Raw genomic sequence first — 21,786 nt, forward strand, 5'->3', positions numbered from 1 at the left:
AACCCTAGCCAATTAAAATTCTCGAAGTTTTTCAACCGGAAATGAGAGACATTGGAAGTTACAGAATGTAAAAACTGAGAGGCTGTTTTATAAATTTTTTCACATTGTATTTGTCCTGTTTTAGACTAATTTTACTACTTTTGTATGTGAATCATTTATAGAAGAGTGAAAGTTTTTACTAAGCGTGCTTTTGGAGTAGTAAACAAGCTATTCCATCTGTGCAGTAGTTTCATTCACAAACTTCATTGCCATGTTTCTTAATACTTTTAGACCAAAGGTGGTCTGTTGAAGAGAAAAACAATTTTGGAAAAAGTTGATTCCTCTTTGTTAAAAATCCTGAGGATTCAGTGCTTCCTGCCTTGGGGAAGAAGTTGGTTTGTGGTTGGAATGGAAGAGCTGGGATGTGGGAAGAGGCAGAGAGGAGAACAGGCCTAGCTGCCCTCTGGTCCATTCCCATGGGTTAATTCCTTGCATTCTGCAAGCCATTACATCCTCCTTTGTGCCTATGAAATTCAGAGTTATGTTTCTGTCACTTTCAAAACAGAGTTCTCACCGAGGACCGTGGCCATGTAAGCCTCTCGAAACACTGCTTCCGGAAAGGCTGGAGCACTGCCTGGGGACAGTGGAGGGGAAGTGGCCCATCCTGAAGGCTTCTCTGTTAGGAGTGTGGTTTCCACCCTGGAGAGAGGACTTTAGCCCCCTGGACTTGTCTCATGAACAGAAGCCCTGTCTTTACAGGTGATCTACAAACTAATCAGTCCTCCTGATTTTAGAAATTGATACCACTAACCACCCACTTTGGACCCCTGATGGGAAGAGGCAACTCATTGGAAAAGACCCTGATGCTGGGAAAGATTGAAGGCAGGAGGAGAAGGGGGTGACAGAGGATGAGGTGGTTAGACGGCATCATTGACTCAATGGACATGAGTTTGAGCAAACTCTAGAAGATAGTGAAGGACAAGGGAGGCCTGGTGTGCTGCCCATGGGGTCACAAAGAATCGGATACAGCTTAGCCACTGAACAACAGCAAACAACCCATAAACTCAAACCAGAGGCCCACGTGTTATCTTTCTTTCTCTCCTTTCCCTTACCTCTCTTATATGGACCAGAAACAAGTCCTGGAGTTTCTATCTCCAAGAATTTTCTTGACGATGGCTATTTCTCTCCTTCTCTGTTATTACCCGTGGGTTCACAGCATCTTCCTCTGTGCTCTGGACTTCAGCAGCGGGCTTCTTCCTGGTCTGGCTGCAGAAGGCCAGTTCTCCACTCGGCAGCTAGAGCTTTTGTAGCATGTACCTGGAAATCAAATCACGGTGCTTCTTTACTCAAAGTTCCTTGACTTTCCACTGCTCACTGCATTTGGGATAAAATCACCGTTCACACTTAACCTGTCTGCCCTACTGTCTTCACAGTGGTCCTCCTCCTGTGCTTCAACCACATCTCAGGATTCTTCTCTTGCTGTCCCTGGCCTGGTACTCTGTCTCTTTCATTTGAGAGTTCAGCCCTTGCTCATCACTTAGGTCTCAGCTGTGATGTCATCTTCTCAGAAAATCCGTTCTGATCATCCTTCCTAAAATAATCCCTTGGCCCAGTTGCTCTGCAGCCCGGTTCCTTGTCTGTGTTCTTCAGAGCCTCATCACAACCTGAGGTATTTTGCTGGTCTGGGTACTTGTTTTGGGTCTGTTTTTCCCACTAGAACATAAGCTCAGTGAGGGCAGGAAATGAGTCTGCCTCATTTACTCTTGTGTCCCTAGGACCTAACTCTGTGCTTGGCACATAAATGGAGTTGATAAATATTAAATGGCTAAGTGAAGAATTGAATGCAGTGGGGGAGGCACTATTATCCCCATTGTACAGAATAGAAAGTTGGTGCTGGAATGGAACCAGAATATAGCCCAGGAGGGACTAGAACCCAGGTCTGCATGAGAACTGAGCCTTCAAGCTTGCCCAAACATCTGTTGGTGTCAGGTTTGAATTTACAAAGCAAGCCCCTGCTCATTATTTTATTTGATCTTTATCATCCAATCTATTCTCCCAGTTTTGTAAATGAGGCAATAGGGGCTTGGAGAGGACTCATGGCTGGTTCAAGGGCCAGCCTCACCTTCAGTGGGGACCTTTAGGGTTTCATGAGCTTCTGGAGCCCCTAAACCTGTCACAGTTGGAGAGATTCAGCCTGAGCTGTCCCTGCCCACAGGGCACCACATCCCTCTGCCTCTGTGAAGGCCACCCGCCTGGGTCTGTCACATCAAGTTCAAGTGATTCATGTGGCAGCGGCTCCTGGTCTGCCTGTCGGCACGTCAGCTAGTCCTGGTTACCATGACAACGGGATACAAGGCACCAGGGCATCAGTGGGCTGTGGCTCTTGGAGGGCAGTGCCATAGCAAGGGAGGGGGCTTTTGCATCCTCCTCCTGTGGGAAACTTGGCAAGGGCTGGAGCCTCCGGGGGCTGGGTGGCCCCTCCCTACCTCCATGCCTTGGCATTTCCTTCCTGCCATCTGTGCTGGAGCTGGGGGAGGGGCTAGAATGCCATCTCTGGTGGGAGGGGTCTGGGAGCAGATGGGTGGGAGGAACCGCCCTTCCCATCTGAGCTGTGCCCCTACCACCCCTAATGCTAAAGACTCTCTTCCAAGGTCCCCTCCTTAACCCCTCAGACTCCCACCTCTGCCTCACCACTCTGTGGCCTTTCCTGGACACAAATGGGAAGTTCAAGACCCATTTCTGCCAGAAAATTAGTCTCTGGGTTTGGAATGGAACCCTGGTGTCCTGACTGCAAGGGAGGGGTCCTAAGGGGACTAACCTGCTTTGTGCCAGTGCCTGACTAGGACCTTGTCTCCCTTACCCTTCCTGGCAACCCTCTGGGTTCAGTATTATCATAACCATTTTACAGGGGGGAAAACTGAGTTGCAGAAATATGGGGCAACTTGCCTCTAATCAGCCAGCTGGAGAGTAGGAGCACCAGGATTCAAACTCCCAACTTTGCTCTTGTAGGAACCACGGCTGCTGTCAAGAGGGGAAAGGATTCTTCCCTGTCCCAGCCGCTCCATTAGTCAGCTCATCTCTCCTGGAGAGAGGATGGCCAAGGGTTGAGCTGGTGGAAGAAGCATTGGCCTGTGATTCGGCACCCAGGTATGAGACCTGGCTTTGCAGCCAGCCTGCTTGGGGCCACAGTCTCCACCCAGCTACTGCAGGATGGCTGGAGCGAATGTGCCTCTCAACAGAGGACATGAGGCTTGTAGGGTCCTGCCACAGAGAGAGGGTTGGGGCCTGGGGTAGTGACAAGGACAGGGGTGAGGCCAAAGAAGGAGTCAGAGCCAGTTGGAGAAGCAGGGTCTTGCTTTCATAATAGGCTGTCTGAATGGGACACGACGTACTTGGAGTGCTTGGAGAGTAACTAGTGCCCAGAACTCCCACATTTTAAATGGGGATGTAGATCTCTTCTGGAAAAGGCAATGGCATCCCACTCCAGCACTCTTGCCTGGAAAATCCCATGGATGGAGGAGCCTGGTAGGCTGCAGTCCATGGGGTTGCGAAGAGTCGGACCCGACTGAGCGACTTCACTTTCACTTTTCACTTTCATGCACTGGAGAAGAAAATGGCAACCCACTCCAGTGTTCTTGCCTGGAGAATCCCAGGGACGGGGGAGCCTGGTGGGCTGCCGTCTATGTGGTCGCACAGAGTCAGACACGACTGAAGCGACTTAGCAGTAGGTCTCTTCAAGCCTTGCAAGGTTGGTGCCCCCAAGTTGGTTCTGTGACCCTCAATACTCACTTCCAGGCTACATAAAGGGAAGTGAGAGTGAGGAGGGTGAGGCAGGGGGAGATGGGCAGTGAGGAGTGTGCCCTGCTACCCTCACTTTGATTGGGTGAGCAGTGGGAGCTTCAGGGGAAACATTTGGAAAAGGTGACATGTATCCCCAAGCATTGGGTTGGCACAGTGGCCAAGACCGGACTCTGGCTTGAAAAGAGTCTAGAAGGGGGTGGTGACTTGAAGCTGTCTAGGATGGTGGGGGAGAGTCTGGCAAGCCCAGGCTCTTCTGTGGGTCATAGCGGTCACAGCAAGGCATGCTGCAGGAAGGGTCTGCCTGTCAAGGCCAGGTGACCTCTTGGAGACTGAGTGGGATGAGCCCCAGAAGCAGGAGCATCGTTGCACATGTCAGGGAATTACTAGCTGAAGGATCCCAGTGAGGGGGACTCCAAAGTCCCACCAAAAATGCTCCACAGAGAGGATCTGGTAGCCCCAATATTCTGAAGGACCAGGCCTTCCATCCCTTTTGAATGCTTCTTAGCCTGGGTTGGGCCTGAGCTAGAGAGGGAAAGAGCAAATCTTTAGATTTAATGAGAAATTGAAGTTTTGATGCTAGATTAGATTGGAAATTTTAACTCATATAAATGAGACTGATAGTGCCTGAGAGTGTCCAGAAAAATTATGGGATATGCTCAGATATGGTCCAAGAGGAGGGAAACAACAAAGCAAGCTCTAAAAAGAACCTCAGCAATGCTGAGAATCAATTATCCTCTGCTTTAGGCCCTGCCAGGCCCAGCCATTCCAGACAACGGGTCCCCTCGATTGGCGTACTGAGGCAGGAATGGGGGGTAGTGGTCTAACTTCAATCCAGGCCCCTCTTCTCTCCTCCCACTCAGATCACTCTTCTCTCCTGGGACAGCCTCCCATCCACTGCCCCCTTACAGACCTCCTGGCTTCCTCCTGATTCCTGTTAGCCTAGCCCTAGAAGCTAGAACCCACAGTTCCTCTTCTGCTGGCTCTCAAACTTCCCCTTGTCTGTTTCCTCCCCTTGCCCACTCTAGAGCTGATTCTGACTTCTTGAAACTGAGCTGAGGAGGGGCTGGATCCGGTACACTCAAATGGACCCGTACATCCACTGATCTTGTATCCCCTAGTATGGATCGGAAAACTGAGGTCCAGGAAAGCAAGCGAACTTGCCCGAGGCCACATGGCAACCCCAGCAAGGCCAGATTGGAATCTAGGCCATCAGCGCCCTAGTGGAGCATCTGGGTCTCCCAGGGAGAGAGGACCCCCAGGGGGTCCCGCTTGCCACCCCTCCCTAGCTTCCAAAAGTATACCCAGGGGGGTCAGAGAGAATGAAGGGCTAGAACGATTCCTTCCCAGGGGAGCTCAAGCCCAATTCCGATTGGCAGAGATGTCAACACCTGGCAGCTACCCTCCCTGCCACACCCAGCCCTTCAGTGAGCCACTGAGACCCTCGGGGAGCTAGTGGTCACAGCCACTTCTGCCAAGGGCATCTACAGTGGCTACTGCCATAGACTGCAGCAGGTGGGGTTGAAAAAGCACCGGTTCTGGAGTTAAACCTAAGTTCATGGCCTGTCTCTACTAATTAGTAGCTCATCTTTGGACAAGTCACGTGCCCCTTCCGAGCCTCATTCTCTCCTATGTACAACGGGAATAAGGCACCGGGATTCAGAGTGAGGATAATTTGCTAATGCACCCAAGGCACGTATCCCAGTGTCTGGCCTGCCAGGCTGCTTGCCATCCCCCGCGGAGAGCTCTGTCACCTCAGACTTTCCCCTTGAACAATGTGGTCCAGGCCAGGGCGGTGACCCCTTCTATTGCCCCTGCTCACCCTGCAGGAGCCCCAGAGTCACCCCATCTATTTTTATACTTTTTTCCTCCCTCCGGCCCACCATTTCAACTCTTTATATCCCCCTCCCCCTTTTTTTAGAAATGACATAATTAGAGGGATTTAATGTTCTGCTGCTGAAATCTTCATTTTCTTGGGGTAATTTCCACTATTTCATCAAGGAATAATTAATTGCATTGTCTTTAATCAATTGTTTTACAAATCCAGCAGCGGGAGGAATTCTCCCACCATCTCTGCAGCTGTTCTCCCCTCCTGGGTGAGGTGCCAGCTCCTGCCCGAGAGAGAGCTTGGCTGCCAGAACGAAGCTGGGGGGTGACTGTAGGGGAGGGACCCAAAGCTTCCCCAGCCTCCGCCCTGGGATAGAGGGCAGAAAGTGCAGGCAATTAGGAATCTGTCCTGCAGTGTGGGACCACCCACCTGCTGCGCAGGGCAGGGGGAGAGACTGTGCTCACCAGGGAGCTCCAGGCTCCATTGCCTAGACAGCTGGGGAGGGTTGGTCCCTCCTAGCAAATGTGGAGGCTGAGGAGAGGTGGGGAAAGACTCATGTCTGGCAGGCTCTGGGCCTCAAGAGAGGGAAGATGAAATCTCTGTTGGAGTTGGATCCTGGTGGTGGCCCTTTCCAAGCGGCGCTGTGCTGAAGAATCCACCTGCAAATGCAGAGTTGGAGATGTGATTTGGATCCCTGGGTTGGGAAGATCCGCTGGAGGAGGAAGTGGCAACCCACTCCAGTATTCTTGCTTGGAAAATTTAATGGACAGAGAAGCCTGCTGGGCTACATACAGTCCCTGGGGTAACAAAGAATCAGACATGACTGAGTGTCTACACACAGCACAGCACATACATATTTTCCCTCCCTCTGGAGCCTCCCTCCCATTTTCCACCCCTCTAGACTGTCAGAGAGCAACAGGTAGAGCTCCTTGTGTTATACAGCAACTTTCATTTTACATATCAGTTTCTCTGGTTTCTGTGTGTTTTCTAAATCCAGCTTGAACATTTGGAAGTTCATAGTTTACGTACTGTTGAAGCCTGGCTTGGAGAATTTAGAGAATTACTTTGCTAGCGTGTGAGATGAGTGCAGTTGTGTGGTGGTTTGAGCATTCTTTGGCATTGCCCTTCTTAGGGATTGGAATGAAAACTGACCTTTTCCAGTCCTATGGCCACTGCTGAGTTTTTCAAATATGCTGACATATTGAGTGCAGCACTTTCACAGCATCAACTTTTAGGATTTGAAACAGCTCAGCTCAAATTCCATCACCTCCACTAGCTTTGTTCAAAGTGATGCTTCCTAAGGCCCACTTGACTTCGCACTCCAGCACATCTTGCTCTAAGTGAGTGATCACATGATGATCGTGGTTATCTGGGTCATTAAAATCTTTTTTGTGTGGTCTTCTGTGTATTCTTGCCACCCCTTCTTAATATCTTCTGCTTCTGTTAGGTCTGTACTATTCCTGTCCTTTATTTGCCCATCTTTGCATGAAATGTTCCCTTGGTATCTCTAATTTTCTTGAAGAGATCTCTAGTCTTTCCCATTCTACTGTTTTCCTCTATTTCTTTGCATTGATCACTGAGGAAGGCTTTCTTATTTCTCCTTGCTATTCTTTGGAACTCTGCACTGAGATGGGTATATCTTTCCTTTTCTCCTTTGCCTTTAGCTTCTCTTCTTTTCTCAGCTATTTGTAAGGTCTCCTCAGACAACCATTTTGCCTTTTTGCATTTCTTTTTCTTGGGGATGGTCTTGATCACCACCTCCTGTGCAATGTCACAAACCTCTGTCCACAGTTCTTCAGGCACTCTGTCTATCAGATCTAATCCCTTGAATCTATTTGCCACTTCTACTGTATAATCGTAAGGAATTTGATTTAGAGCATACCCAAATGGTCTAGTGGTCTTCCCTACTTTCTTCAATTTAAGTGTGAATTTGGCAATAAGGAGCTCATGATCGGAGCCACAGTCATTTTCCCTCTGCTGCTGCTGCTAAGTGGCTCAGTCGTGTCCGACTCTGTGCCACCCATAGACGGCAGCCCACCAGGCTCCCCGGTCCCTGGGATTCTCCAGGCAAGAACACGTTTTACCTGTGGTAATGTATATATTTCAATGGTACTCTCTCAGTTCTGTCCCACCCTCCCCCCGCCCCACCCTGCCGTGTCCATAAGTCTGCTCTCTTGGTCTGAGTCTCTGTTCCTGTCACTGGCCCTGTTTCAAGCATTTTACCATCACAATAGCCCCGAGAGATAGGTCTTTGCATTACCCTCTACTATTCTGGAGAGGAAGCTGAGCTTCAGAGACAGAAAGTAACTTGCCCAAGGCCTTGTGCTAATAGGGGATGGAGCCGGGCTTTGGCTACAGGCATTCTGACACCAGGGACTGTGTGTCTTTTATCTATTAAAGGTACTGCTCCTCTGCAGCGCCCTATAACAGCATCCCGTCTCACTCAGGAAAGACCAAGCCCCGGCTGACATAGTGGCTGTACCGTCTGCTTCCTTCTCTGAAAGCCTCTCTCTTTCCAACGCTGCCCCTGGCTCACTGCCCCAGCCCACTGGGTGCCTTGCTCTCCACCTGCCCCAGGACAGTAGCTCCTCCCTTGTGTTCCTGTGCTCTCCTCTGGGATTGCTCCAGATTCTGTTTACATATTTGTTCGAACGTGACTCCCTCATCCCCAACCACACATCTCTTTACATTATTTTTTTTCATGGTGCTTAGCTAAGACTCTATCCATAATGGGCATTAGTGCTTTCTACCAAACACACTGCACTTACATACATCATCTGGGTACAGAGTAGGACTGCGTTCCCCCACCCCTTGCAGAAGATGAACATAACCATGTTACTAGTTGGTGGGAAGTGAAATGGGATAGTTGTGTCTTGTGTACTTCCAGGGCTAGGTTCGGGGCTTTTGGACTTTGGTGCCATTTGCCATGTGCCCTTTTAAGAGTCGGACACGACTGAGTGACTTTACTTTACTTTTACTTTTGTGGAAGTTCTGGATGGAGCCTCCTTCAGCCTGGGTCCCCAGATGGGGACAGCTTGAAATGGGCTTACAGGGATTTTCTCCAAGAACATACAGTGTGAGTGAGAAATGACTCTTAGTGGCTTTAAGAATCACTGATGGCAGCAACAATGGTGCCCATTCTGACTGAGATACTGCTTAGTACATTATTATTCATTTATGTGTCTCCCACCCCAGAAAGTCAGCTCCATGGGACTTGGGCTTTGTCATGTTCGTGGCCACAGCCCCAGGTCCTGGAACAGCTGGCATGTAGAAGGTAATCAGTAAGTGTTTGTGCAATGGGTGAATGAAGGCCGTGTTCCCTTGGGCAGCACTTTAGAACTAAGCTCTTTCTTTCCACATTATTTTTGTTACTCCCACTACAACCCCATGATGTAGGGATTATCCCCATTTCAGGGCTTCCCTAGTGGCTCAGATGTTAAAGAATCTGCCTGCAATGTGGGAGATGTGGGTATGATCCCTGGAGAAGGGAATGGCTACCCCCTCTAGTATTCTTACCTGGAGAATTCCATGGACAGAGGAGCCTGGCAGGCTATAGTCCATGGGGTGGCATAGAGTTGGACATGACTAAACAAGTAAAACTTTCACACACATCCCCATTTCACAGATTCTGAAACTGACACCTAGATTGACTAGTTGAGTTGCCCCTTGACACGCATCCAGTTAGTAGAAGCTGGACTAGAATCCTCATCTCTTAGTTCATTGCTCCCCGTTCCACCCTCATCTGTCTGCTTGCTGGATAAGATAAATAGAGCTATTCCCACCTATCCAGTCCCCCTTTCCCCACCCCACCCCAGTGGCCCTGCTTCCTTTTGCCTCTGGCACCATGCACTTTGTCTCTGATGAGGGAGTGTGGGAAGGGAGCTTACGGAGCCCAGGGTCCGAGCTGCCTCTTTGTCCTCTCCTGTGGAGTCATCTGCCTGGGTGTGAATTGCCTGCAGGATCTCTTGGTTATGCTGACACTTCCCTCCACCAGAACCACCCCAACACTTCAGTCTCTCCTTAGGACAGCTGTCATATCTGGGGCACAGCAGAGGTAGGAGGGCCACAAAGTCCCATCATCCCGCCACACTCCCCCGGGGAGCAGTGCTCCCAGGTCTCAGGCCGGGGCTGTAACTCTTTCTTTCCATGTGATTCCATCAAGTTTGGTCACCTGATCCTCCTGCCTCCAGTGGACCAGAAGTAACAAACTAGAGGGGTAAAGTGGGGGACAGGTATACTGGCCTAGTGCTGAAATGGGATGATTATAAAACATACAGAAACCTTAAAGGACATTGACTAAAGGGGCCATTTAGTGCCGTGGCAAGCCAAGGGCTTGAAATTCTTGAGCAAAGCAAGGAGGTCACCGTCTCGCAGCCCAGATGTTCATTAATGTTCGTCATGCAAAGTGCTTGGGCAAGTCACTTGATCTTTCCAGACCTGAGGTCCCTCCTCTATTGGATGGCCTCCAGGGCTCCTTCTGAAAAATCCTGGGTCTGTATTGACACAAACCATACACTGGAGCAAGGTTCAATCATGTCCCATAAACTAGTTTAAAAAGGCAGGAGAGTCTGTAATACCTTTTAGAGGTATTCCCATCCAAAGTGGGTTTTAAATGAGTTGACCTTAAAGTTCAATCTAAAGGTCTTCCATTTTAAGAAATTTATGGATTCTGTATGCTGGGACTGAGCAAGGTACTAGGAATATAGAGATGAAAAAGACACATCCTGCTTTTGAGGTTGTCACTTTGTGGGCAAATAGACATGTAAACAGTTTGTTGTTGTCCAATAAGAAGCAGTGAGAGACCAGCTCCTTACGGAGAATCAGATGGCTAGGGCTTGACAGATTAGTAGGAATTTTCCAGGCAAAGAAGGGGAGGGGAATCCAGGTGGAGAGAACTGTGTGAGCAAAGGTGTGGAAGCATGAAACTCTTGTCTTCCAAGAATTGCAGGTGGCTCAGTATCAGTGGAACATTGAGACAAAGAAAAACTAGAGATGAGGCTGGAGAGGTAAGGGGTAGCTGCTAAGTTGCTTCAGTCATGTCTGACTCTGTGTGACCCCATAGACGGCAGCCCACCAGGCTCCCCCGTCCCTGGGGTTCTCCAGGCAAGAGCACTGGAGTGGGTTGCCATTTCCTTCTCCAATGCATGAGAGTGAAAAGTGAAAGTGAAGTCGCTTAGTCGTGTCCGGCCCTCAGGGACCCCATGGACTGCAGCCTACCAGGCTCCTCCGTCCATGGGATTCTCCAGGCAAGAGAACTGGAGTGGGGTGCCATTGGACATGAGTTTGAGCAAACTCTGGGAGACGGTGAAGGACAGGGAACCGTGGCATGCTGCAGTTTCTGGGGTTGCAGAGTTGAACCTGACTTAGCGACTGAACAGCAATGCACACCGCGTATCTGTCTTTGATTCTAGAGGAAGCCAGTTGGCAATGGCTAATTGTGGAAATAGATGGGGGGCAGATGAAAAAAGACCTTCAAAGCCAGGCCAAGGAGTTTGGGCTTTAGGTAACAGGGAAGCCATGGAAGATTAATGAGCAGGTGAGCATCATGATCAGATCCATGTTTTAGGAAGTCCCTCCCTCTAGCGGCCAGCGTGGAGGATGGACGGGTGGTAGGAGCAGCTAGGATGGAGGTGGGGAGACCAGAGAGGAGCCACTGATCTGGCAAGAGAGGGTGTGGCCTGAGCTGGGGCAGGGCACCTGGGCTTGGTAAAGAGAGGGAGGATTCTAGAGATGGGCAGCAGATAAAAGAAGCCAGGTTTGTCAGTGGCTGGATGCTGGGGATAAGGAAGGCAATAATGCACACCACAAAGGTCCATCTAGTCAAGGCTATGGTTTTTCCAGTAGTCATGTATGGTTGTGAGAACTGGACCACAGAGAGGGCTGAACAGCAAAGAATTGATGCTTTCGAACTGTGGTGCTGGAGAAGACTCTTGAGAGTCCCTTGGACAGCAAGGAGATCAAACCAGTCAATCCTGAAGGAAATCAACCCTGAATATTTATTGGAAGGACTGATGCTGAAGCTGAAGCTCCAATCCTTTGGCCACCTGAAGCGAAGAGCTGATTCATTAGAAAAGACCTTAATGCTGGGAAAGATTGAGGGCAAGAGGAGAAGGGGGTGACAGAGGATGAGATAGTTGGATGGCATTACTGACTCAATGGACATGAGTTTGAGCAAACTCTGGGAGACGGTGAAGGACAGGGAACCGTGGCATGCTGCAGTTTCTGGGGTTGCAGAATTGAACCTGACTTAGCGACTGAACAGCAATGCACACTGCGTATCTGTCTTTGATTCTAGAGGAAGCCAGTTGGCAATGGCTAATTGTGGAAATAGATGGGGGGATGTGATGAGCTCCTCCCTGAACTTAGCTGAGTTTGACATTGGTGACACCAATCTGGGGCTTCTCTGAAAGACCAGTGATTCAGACCAGAACTTTGGGGTAGGCAGCAGAGGGTGGAAGCATATTCGTTACTTTATTTTGTGTAGCCAGTAACCTTAAAACTTTGTGGCCTTGAACAATCAGCATTTATTATCTCACAGAGCTTCTAGGGATCAGGAATCTGGGATTGGCTTAGCTGAGTGGTTCTGGCTCAGGGTCTCTCATGTAGCCAAGATCTTGGCTGGGGCTGGGGTCAGGGGCTCGGGTCGTCTGCAGATTTGCCCGGGGATGAAGAATCTGCTTCTAAGGAGACTAGCTCCCTCACCTGGCTGGTTGGCACTGTTTGTTGGTGGGAAGGCTCCGTCCCTCTCCACTGGGCTGCTTGAGTGTCCTTGCCACATGGCGACTGGGTTCCCCTGAGACTGATCAGAGGAGCAGCAGTAGCTTTCCTGTGCTGTGCGTCAGGAGCCCTACTCACATGCGTGCCGCTCCATCTGTTACACTGATTCAGTCTCTTCAGCGAGTACACAGGGTGTGAACACGAGGAGGTGACACTCGGAGGCCTCCTTGGAAGCTAGGCAGACAGAGATCATCCTTTTCAACTCCCCTGCAGTGCAGGTGAGGAAGCTGAGGCGGAGATGGGCACAGACTTGCCTGGGGCCACACAGCAAGTAAGGACCCCAGCCTGGGATAGAATCAGAGTCTACATGGGCCCAGAGGAAAGAGGCCTTGTCCCCTGGAGGTGCCAAGAGGAAGGAAGAGAGCCCTCAGGAGGCAGAGGCCAGGCATCCAGCCCAGAGCCGGGGCCAGAGGGTGGGGACATGAGGCCAAGTGACCTCTCTGAGAGCTGGCTGGTGGGGTGTGTGAACCCCCATTCCCCACCTCCCCCTGGAGGATGAGCAATAAACCAGGGCTGCTTCTGCCGGACCCGGCAGCTCTCCCGACTCTCTCTACCCCATAGCTCTTTGTTCATGCAGGCGTGTAGGAGGAACATCCTGCCTGTTCATCTCTCCACCCTTCATTTATTCACCGAGGAGTTACTCACACTCTACTAGGTGCCCAGCATCTCTCCGACTCGTGTTGGACATACAGGGACATATGAGTTCCCGTGACCTCAGGCAAGAAGCTTATGCTCTAGTGGGGAGACTTATATGAGGCAAATAAAGACGTAATGGGATGTATTCAGGCGAAACGTGGCTTGGAGACGAATAGCAGGGATGCTTAGTCGAGATTGGGAGTCGGGGAAGGTTCTCTGGGGCAGGGTCACTGAGGTCCAGCACTGAGGGGTCAGGCAGGCTAAGAGTTTCTGGAGGAGACATCGAAGGCCCAGGGATCTGAGGGTGCAAAATCTACAAGAAGAAGACCGTGGGAGTGATGAGAAGGCAGAAAGAAAGCAGAGTGGTCTGGGTGCCGTGAGTGAGGAGAAGGCAGAAGGTGCTGATGTGGACAGGGAGGGCGGTGGAGCCTGGGGTGCGGGGGTGATGCCGGCTCTCTGAGCTCCCGCTGCAAGAGCAGACTGACATAGGTCTGACTGCTGTGTGACCACCGAGCTACTGGGGCTCCAGAAAGGCAGCACAGGGGACTGACACGCAGGCTGCACTTTACCCAGGTGGTTCTGAGCAGCACCCCTGGCCCCAGGGGATGGACGGAGGCAAGGTAGGTCTTTCAAGAGTCAGATTCCAGGAAACCTGGGATGGTGGGCGGAGGCAGGAGGCAAAGAGCCGGGACCCCCTTGGGGGTTGGGGCTCCAGGAGGAGCCTTAGGTGTGAGAGCGGCCTGAGTTGAGTGAATTCTGCCACTGACCTGCCGTGTGATCTCCAGAAAAGCCCCCTCCCTCTCCAAGGCCTCAATGCCCTTCACCATCAAATGTGCAGTTCAGATCCCCACCTCAAAAGAGATTGTTGGGACCAAAAGGGATCACAGCCAGGAAAGGGCCTTATTGATGGAGAAGTATCCCTGTCAAGCCCCAGTGAGGATTTGGGGTTCATTGTTACTAATTAACCTGCTGAGGGCCAGCTTGGGAGCCCATGAGCCTCTGCTGTGGTGCCCCCAGGCCAGCTGAGAGTGGGCAGGGGCTGCCTCCACCCAGGGGCCGGGGGATTCAGTGGGAGCTAAGAGGATTAGAGGGTCCTCGTGAGTGCACAGTGTGATCAGGTCCCACTCAGCTGGGCCTCCTGGAAGGAAGGAAGCAGGGAGTGGTAGGGGCTGAGGGAGACAGAGGGAGGGAGGAGGCAAGGAATCAAAGCGGGGAAGGACGCAGGGGAGCCAGGAAGCCCCGCCTGAGGCGCCCCAACACGTTCCTTCACGCTAGCATGGATATGCTCGCACTCACACACGTGTGCATACAGCACGCCCATAGTGTACTCATATGACACAGACACAAGAGCATGTACACATGCTATGTGCCCACACACGTGTGTGTACACACGCACGTAACACACGTGTGCACGTGCACACATGTATGAGCACACATGTGAGCAATGCACACGACAGAAGCACACCACACACGTGTGCACAGAGACACACGTGAGAACGTGCACACACACTTGCATGCTCACATCCCTCTTCCCCCAGCTGGCCTGCCCATGGCCTCCCACACTCTTCCATGGGCTCGCACAGACAGCCTGAGGCCTAGGACCACAGTCTCCAGATCATACCGGCATCTCGGATGCCCCTTGGTCTTACATCAGCCCCATGCACAGCCCTGTGACTTGCACAATGTTGAATAGCTAGAAAGAGCTGAAGCCAGGCTTTGAGCTCACTTTGGAGGGTGTGCCTGTCTGGGGGACAGGGAGGCAAAGCAGTGGGAGGTGCATCAGGAGCCCCCGAGACCCACATGCCAGACAGCGGGAGGGTGGGTGATGCTGGTTGAAAGTTCACCCAGGAAGCCATCCAGACACGTGGCTGACACATGTGTCCCCCTACTCCAGGTGGTTCCCCGTCCCCATCCCACCCAATGTCCCCTCTGGTTCTCTTTTCAGCTCCTAGGACCCATCTCCTGAGGCCCAGGCAAGGCATTTCTGGCCAGGGGCCCAGTGTCCCTGGAAAAGTATCCAGAAGGCTCCTGACCAGCCTGACTCTGTGCCCAGTGCCCATGGTGGGGAAGAAGGAATGGAAGGGAGCTGGCATCTGTGGATGGGCTCATCCTGGCAGCCTGGCATGGTGCTGGCCTCTTTCATCTCATTACATTTTTAAGTGAAAGGTCAAGGAGTTTGTAGGGTTCAGGGGGCCAGGGTGGGAGAGGGCTGGCCTCGACCTCAAGTGTCTATTTCCACAAAACCATGGGCCTGACTTGGAAGGCATGAAGCCAGAAATGCTCTCACCCCGTCCAACCCACACACCGCCTCGGACTGACACTGCTGAGGTCCGAGGCAATGAAGTGACACAGGCAGAGAACAGGCCCCAGGTCAGGGACTTTGGGCTGAATGCCCAGTGTGTAGGTCCTGGAATCCCAGAGCATCCTGGTGGAGCCCCGCCTTAGCTGGGGCCCAGTTCTTAGTCCCCCCACCCCCAAGTGGGAGCTCCAGCTGGCTGGGGAAGGGACTCATCTTGCTGGTGTGCTCCAGTGCTCCCTGGAGCTGCCCCCTGCCGCCTGCCAGGGGCCTGGCCAGCACTGCAGCCTCAGATTTATCACTGAGGTGAGCCGCAGCCTGGAGGCAGATGGTAAATCAAAGCTGGGAGGCCCAAGCTGCAGCCTGGCCTTGAGCTGGCTCTGCCTGCAGCCTTCAGGGCTTCCTCACTGGCCTGGCCCCGGAGCTGGAATGGGGGCATGAGGGGTGAGCCCAAGCCCTCTGTCTTCCCTCTCCCTGTGGGGAGCCTGACACCAGGGCTGGAAGTTAAGAGCTGGGTTCTGGAAGCCACCTACCTGCATCAGCTGCGTCAGACATGTTGGTGAAGCCTTGGGCAAAGGCACAACTCTTGCCTCTGTTTCTTCATGCGTAAAATGGAGACAATGGTCAGATCTGCCCATGGGCCAGCTGGGCCTGGAAGCTAAGTTGCTTTTACATGCATGCCTGCTAAGGTGCTTCAGTTGGGTCTGACTCTTTGCGACCCTATGTGTAGCCTGCCAGGCTTCTCTGTCCATGGGACTCTCCAGGCAAGAATACTGGAGTGGGTTGCCATGCCCTCCTCCAGGGGATCTTCCTGACCCAAGGATCAAACTCATGCCTCTTATGTCTCCTGCATTGGCAGGCAGGTTCTTCACCACCAGCACCACCTGGGAAGCTCTCAAGTTGCTTTTATCTAAGGCCCCAAAGCAGCACACAGGCCCGAACAACCATGTGGGTGTGGTTTTGCCTGGGCCCCTAGTGTTCATGTCTCCTGGTATCTGAGTTCCCTGGGAGGGCTCTGGGCAGCCCCTCCCCCTGAGGCTGCTGTGAATCAGACTCTAGCCTGCTCAAGGAGGTGCAAAGGGGAGCCAGGGACTGCAGGGACTACTCCCAGTGCAGCCGAGGTGGCTCAGGGATGGAGCTTAAAACCAGTCTCCCATCCCGGCCGCTGTGCCCTCTTTATGGCTCTTCCTCCTCTAGAGGACCCTATGAAATGGATACTGGTATTATCCTTGTTTAAAGATGAGACTCAGAGGGGGAGAGTGACTTGCCCAGAGGCACACAGCTGGTAAGAGGTAGGCTGAGATTTGAACAACCTCCCTGCCACCTGCACCCAAGCCTGGGAATCCAGTGCATCTCAGGAACACAGCAGGCCCTGGGGCCTGGGGCAGGAGCCAGGGAGGCTTGGCAACTGGCTGGGTCACCAGGTGTGCCTTCCGTCTGCCAAGAAGATGCAGGGCAGAGGCTGTCCAGGGCCAGGCAGGGTGAAAGCTGGGGGGAATCCAGGTCCCAGGTGAGCCCCCAGGTGAGGGTTGAGCCTTGCCCTAGGAGAGGCTCAGGGGACAGGCTGGGGCCCTGGGCTGGATCTCCTAGCAACAAGGCCCCAGGGACCTGCCTGTCTGCCTTAGGTGCCCTAGGGAACCCAGCTCAACCACCTCCCCCAAAAGGGGGTGTCTATCTGGCAAGCCCTGCTGGGGTAGGGGGTGTGACAGAAATGCAAGGGCGAGAGCTCTGGCTGAGTGCCTGGGAGGAGGGGATGGGGGCTCCAGACCAGAGTGCAGCGGCCTAGGGTGGCCCTGCAGGAGGACGGCTGTCTGCTCCCCGCCCGCAGGTCCTTGTTGCTGGGTCTGCCTCCCGTCTCTCTCTGTCACCGGGACCCCGTCTCCATCTCTCTTCCTCCATCGCTCTCTCTGCCTCTGTCTCCATCCTTCTGCCTCTGCTTCTCTCTTTCCCTTCTCCCTCGGGACTCCCTGTCTCTGTGCCTCTTCCCCTGTCTTCTCTCTCCACCTGTTCACTTTCGCAAGGGTCTCTCCTGCATCTCCTGTCTTCCATGCCCACCCTGTTTCGCCTCATGTTCCTTTGTCTCGTCCTCTCACCTCCAGCACTTTCTCCAGGCCCTCCGTCCTTGAGGTCTCCCCACCATTAGAGGTGCTTCTTCCCCTGGTGTCTCTCCTCTGCCCAAGGAGTGTCGGGTGGGCAGGGGTGCTGGCTCCCAGCCTTGGTTGTGGGGGTGGGCGCCACACCCATAGTGTTTAGTGGGGGTGTACTAGGAGGTCAGTCTGAGCAGGAAGGCCAGAGTTCACCTCATGACCTGGAGCTGGCGTCTCTCAGGCCTCAGTTTCCCCATCTGTTAAATGGGTCTGATGGCTCTGGAGGGAGGGATTAGGGACCCTAACTGAACTGGGTTGCTGTTGGTCACAGACGGTGCTAGGAAAGGGCAGAATATCAAGCCAAGGAGGTGCAGGCATCTCCTGCAGAAAGAACTGCAGGTATCCAGGGTATCCAGGCCCCACCCTTGCCCTCCTAGCTGGCAGGCTTCTGGCTGGCACTGCCGCTCAATCAGGGAGCCCTCAGCTCAGCTGGGCGGCTTTGGCTGCGTCATGGTGCCCTCTGGTGGCACTAGTCAGGCACTGCTGCTACGATTGGCTCCACCCGCCGGTCGCTGATGTGGACTCCCGAGCCTCGCTGAGGGACAGTGGCGCTGGGGGTACCAGTTGGAGCTAAGTCCTCCTGAGCGCTAGTCAAGTGCCAGGGGCTCTTCCAGCTGCTTCTGTACACTATCTCACTTCATCCTCACCCTGCCCCACTGTGATCTCCATCTTACAGATGAGGAAGTCGTGAGCCGGTGTTGCCAACCCAGGCAGTCTGAATCCAGCTTTCACCACCACTCTTGGAATTCTGCCTCTAAGCGGCCTGCAGCTGATGTCTACCGTTCCACCATCAGTGATGACTCATTCTTTGGGGCTAGTTATTTATCTAATAAATTTTTATTTACACTAACCGTGGGCAGTGATCTGCAGGAAACATCCGAGCCAGAAGAGTCCACTGAATCCACATAGCCTGATGGGGGAGGAGGAGCTGAGTCTTGGGGGGCGGGGGTGCTTGTCGCAGGCCACATGTGGGAGCCTGTGGGTGTGAGGGAGCGCTGACCTCCTGCTAATAGCTCAGTGTGGAGGCTCTGGGTTGCTGTGGGGGCTGAGACGGTGCTGGGACAGGGACAGAAGGCCAGGACAAGTGAGGCCACAGTGGGTAGGTAGGGGCTGGAGGCACTGGGGAGAGAGTGCAGAACCGGGAATTCTGTGTGCCTGTGATTCCAGGATTCTGGGAGCCAAGGCTTGGGGGTGGTGCAGGAGCCCTGCGGGAAAGAGGTGTCTGAGCATTGACAGAGGCCTGGCTGGGGCAGGTGGGGGTGTTGCACCTGCGTGCCCATGTGTCAGGCGTCCTGCAGGGGGCTGGGGGCTGAGAGTGTGGTAGACATTGAAGGAAGCTGGAATGATGAGCCAAGGAGCCTCATCATGGCAGCAGTTGGAGCAGGGGTGCAGCCTGCAGCCACCTTGTCCTTCCTCCCACAGCCCTTCCTGAACGTCTGCTCTGTGCCAGGCACTGCCAGCCAGCAGGACAGCCCAGCTGCTGTCCTCAGGGGTTTCAGTCCAACCTGATGAGCACAGAAGAGCTGCTTAGAAAGAGGCCTCTCCCTTCTAATCTGTGGGGCTAGAGGTCTGCTGAGGGAGGCCGGGGAGGTGCAGTGAGTGGGGGGCTTGACTGGGGGCTCTCTGGGGTGAAGGAAATGTGTTAGAGCTCAACAGGGTGGCAGTTACATGGCATCCACACAGGGCCTGTGCACAGAGCTGTTCACTAAATCCAGTGTTCTTTATGGAGGCTTGGGAGGAAGAAAACAAAAAGCAGGCGCCTGCTCTGAGTGGGAGGGGAAGCTGGAAGGGCCAGTAGCTGTGGCCTCTCCTGGGTGAAGAGGACCAGGATGGGGAGAAGCTGGTGGAGAATTCTACGGAGGAGTTGCTGATGGGAGCGAAGGCTGGATTCCAGCCCTGGGTGGCGGAGGGGAGGGGTTCTGAGGACACTCAAGGGAGGAAGCAGTAAAGATTTTGGGAGACTCAGGGATCCCTGGGCACCTTGTCTTGGGAAGAACCCCCAGCCCTACCCTCCCCTTCCTTCCCCCCACCCCCCTAGAAGTCAGCAGTGGTAGGAAGGCACAGACCCAGGGCACTAGCTAAATCTGCAGAATGCCTGGCTCTCCATCTGCTGATCTGCTGGGGGTGGAAGGGAGTCCCCGCATGTACATGTTCACAGGACTCCCCGGGGACCAGACTTTGTCAGGCTGCAGGCCAGTGTTAGGAAATCACAGCCTGAAGTTCTCTCCAACACTTGGCTTCTGGGATTCCAGATCCCGAGATCCTCAGGGTGTGAAGAATTATTTCAGCTCACAGCTCATCCCTCCTCTGACCTGGAGAAGCTGAGTCCCAGAGATGGGAATCACTTGCCCTGGCCTCACAGGCAGCTCGCGGCCTGAGCTGTAACCGTGTCTGGGTGGCTGGGCCAGGATCCCAGCCCTGAGAGGCTGGCTGGGTCATGTGGCAGAAATTTCCAGCTGTCAGGGGCCTCGGGAGAGATGGGTGAGGCCTGTGGGTGGGCACAGGGAGGCTGGCAGCTGTGGGTGGAGGCTCCCCCCACCCTCCAGGTGCCCTAGGTCTTGAGGTTGGTTGGAGGTCACCTCAGGTAGGTGGGCTGTGGCTCACCTCCTGCCTCTGCAGCCCAGAATGGGAGCCCCTGGGTGGGCAGGGTGCTCCTGAACTCCAGGGGAGGGGGCTCTGGCTTGGCCCAAGGTGTGGGAGGCTGTTATGTAGATGGGCCCCCCCAAAACGTCTGCCTTCAGGGCCTCACTAGGATGTGAGTGACGCAGGTTGAGCTGTCAAGGTCTCTAGCCATCAGAGAACAGGGTGAAGGTGAGAGTGCCCACCGCCAGCCCGGGCACCGTGCCCACTGACCCCTGCAGCCTCGGGCCCTCTGCCCCAGGCAGTAGCTTGCTCCTGGTCCCATCTCTGTCCCAGTAGCCTTCCCCTTTCTCTCCTCCTTCCCTTCTCTCCCTGTCCCTGCCCTGGGGGCTTTGGCTCGGTGACTCCCCTTCCATCCGGACCCAATGGGGACAAGGAGACCTGGTTTGAGCCTCAGCTCATGCCCCACTCATACCCTCCCCTGCCATCACAGCTCCTGAGCTCTGTGACCATGGACAAGTGGCCAAACCTCTCGGATTCTCTGTTTACTTATCTTCAGAGTACAAGCCATAGACCCTATCTCCTGAATGGATTGAATGCTGGTTGAGCACTTATCCTGTGCCAGGCACCGCGTGGCTGTGTTGCATGAATTATCTTAACTGTTTGGGGTAGCTATCATCATCACTCTCATTTTGCTGAGGCTCAGAGGAGGAAACGGAGGCCCAGAGAGAGGGCGCCTCCTTGTTCCTGATCGTGCACCTATTTGTGCAGAGCTGAGCTCTGGAGTTTCAAGATCTGTGTTCTTTGCCAGGCACCAGGGAATTGGGGGAGGGTGCAGGGCCGCGGGCAGAGGTGTGACCTCACCAAGCCAGAGGTCAGCGAGACCGGGACCTGGGTCACATGCATAAACACAAGTTAAGATGCTGCGTTTTGGAGTCAGGCCTGAGTCTCCTCACCTGTGGAACTGGCAAGGGGGAACCCTCCCTTGGAGAGGCCGTGATTGGTAAAGGGCAGAGCTTGGGATCAAATCCAGCCTCCCACACGCTCGCCTGCCCCAAACAAGAAGGACTTTGGGGTTGCTTCCGTTGAGATGGGGCACAATCCTGCTTTATGGAAATGGTTGCATACATAAGCAAATATTGGCAAATTTAATCCCATTTTTCCTACAACACTATTACAAATCCTGAGATCTCTGCCCAAGGAATGAAAATGCCTGCACAATCATTCGAAGTCCCCACTCCAGGCCCTGAACTTCCCTCTTCTGAGTCATGCTTCGGAAGCCCATCAGAAGAAGTAGCAGCTTAGAGTGGGGCCCGGGCTTGGCCCAGATCGCACAGCGCAGGGTGGCCGAGGTCCCATCCTGTCTCACCCCACATGGCTTTCCCTCTCCCTGGGGCCTGAAGCGAGGGCAAAGCTGGCTCCCCGACCCTGAGCAGCTGCCTTCATTAGCATTTTGGGATGTACCCACCCAGGTTGCCATGTGTGGCTGAGGAGTTCACAGCTGCAGGTTCTAACTCACCCTAATTGACCCTGCAGAGAATCCTCCCAACTCCAGGGCTTTTACAGCTTATTGGAGCTTTATTTTGGTTAAGAAAAATAGCGCATTTATGCCAAACGTGCAGTGTTATAAACTGATGCTGCTTTGACTCACTGCAAAAAAGGCTCTCGTGCTGAGCGGCCAGGGCTGTAGCGCTCCCCTGTGTGGCCAGGCCCTGGGCTCAGACATTCCCCCAAGAGCCCCATCT

The 21,786-nt window shown here is 53.4% G+C and overlaps 1 long non-coding RNA gene across 1 annotated transcript; it reads left to right on the forward strand.

The window, feature by feature from the left end:
* Positions 1-628: 628 nt before the first annotated feature.
* Positions 629-18,311, forward strand: LOC132657852 (uncharacterized). The gene is made up of 2 exons (XR_009596576.1): positions 629-3,126; positions 18,138-18,311. It is a non-coding gene; the product is annotated as an uncharacterized LOC132657852 (long non-coding RNA).
* Positions 18,312-21,786: the final 3,475 nt, after the last annotated feature.

The sequence above is a fragment of the Ovis aries genome, chromosome 1 (assembly GCF_016772045.2).
Source record: "Ovis aries strain OAR_USU_Benz2616 breed Rambouillet chromosome 1, ARS-UI_Ramb_v3.0, whole genome shotgun sequence".
NCBI lineage: Eukaryota > Metazoa > Chordata > Mammalia > Artiodactyla > Bovidae > Ovis > Ovis aries.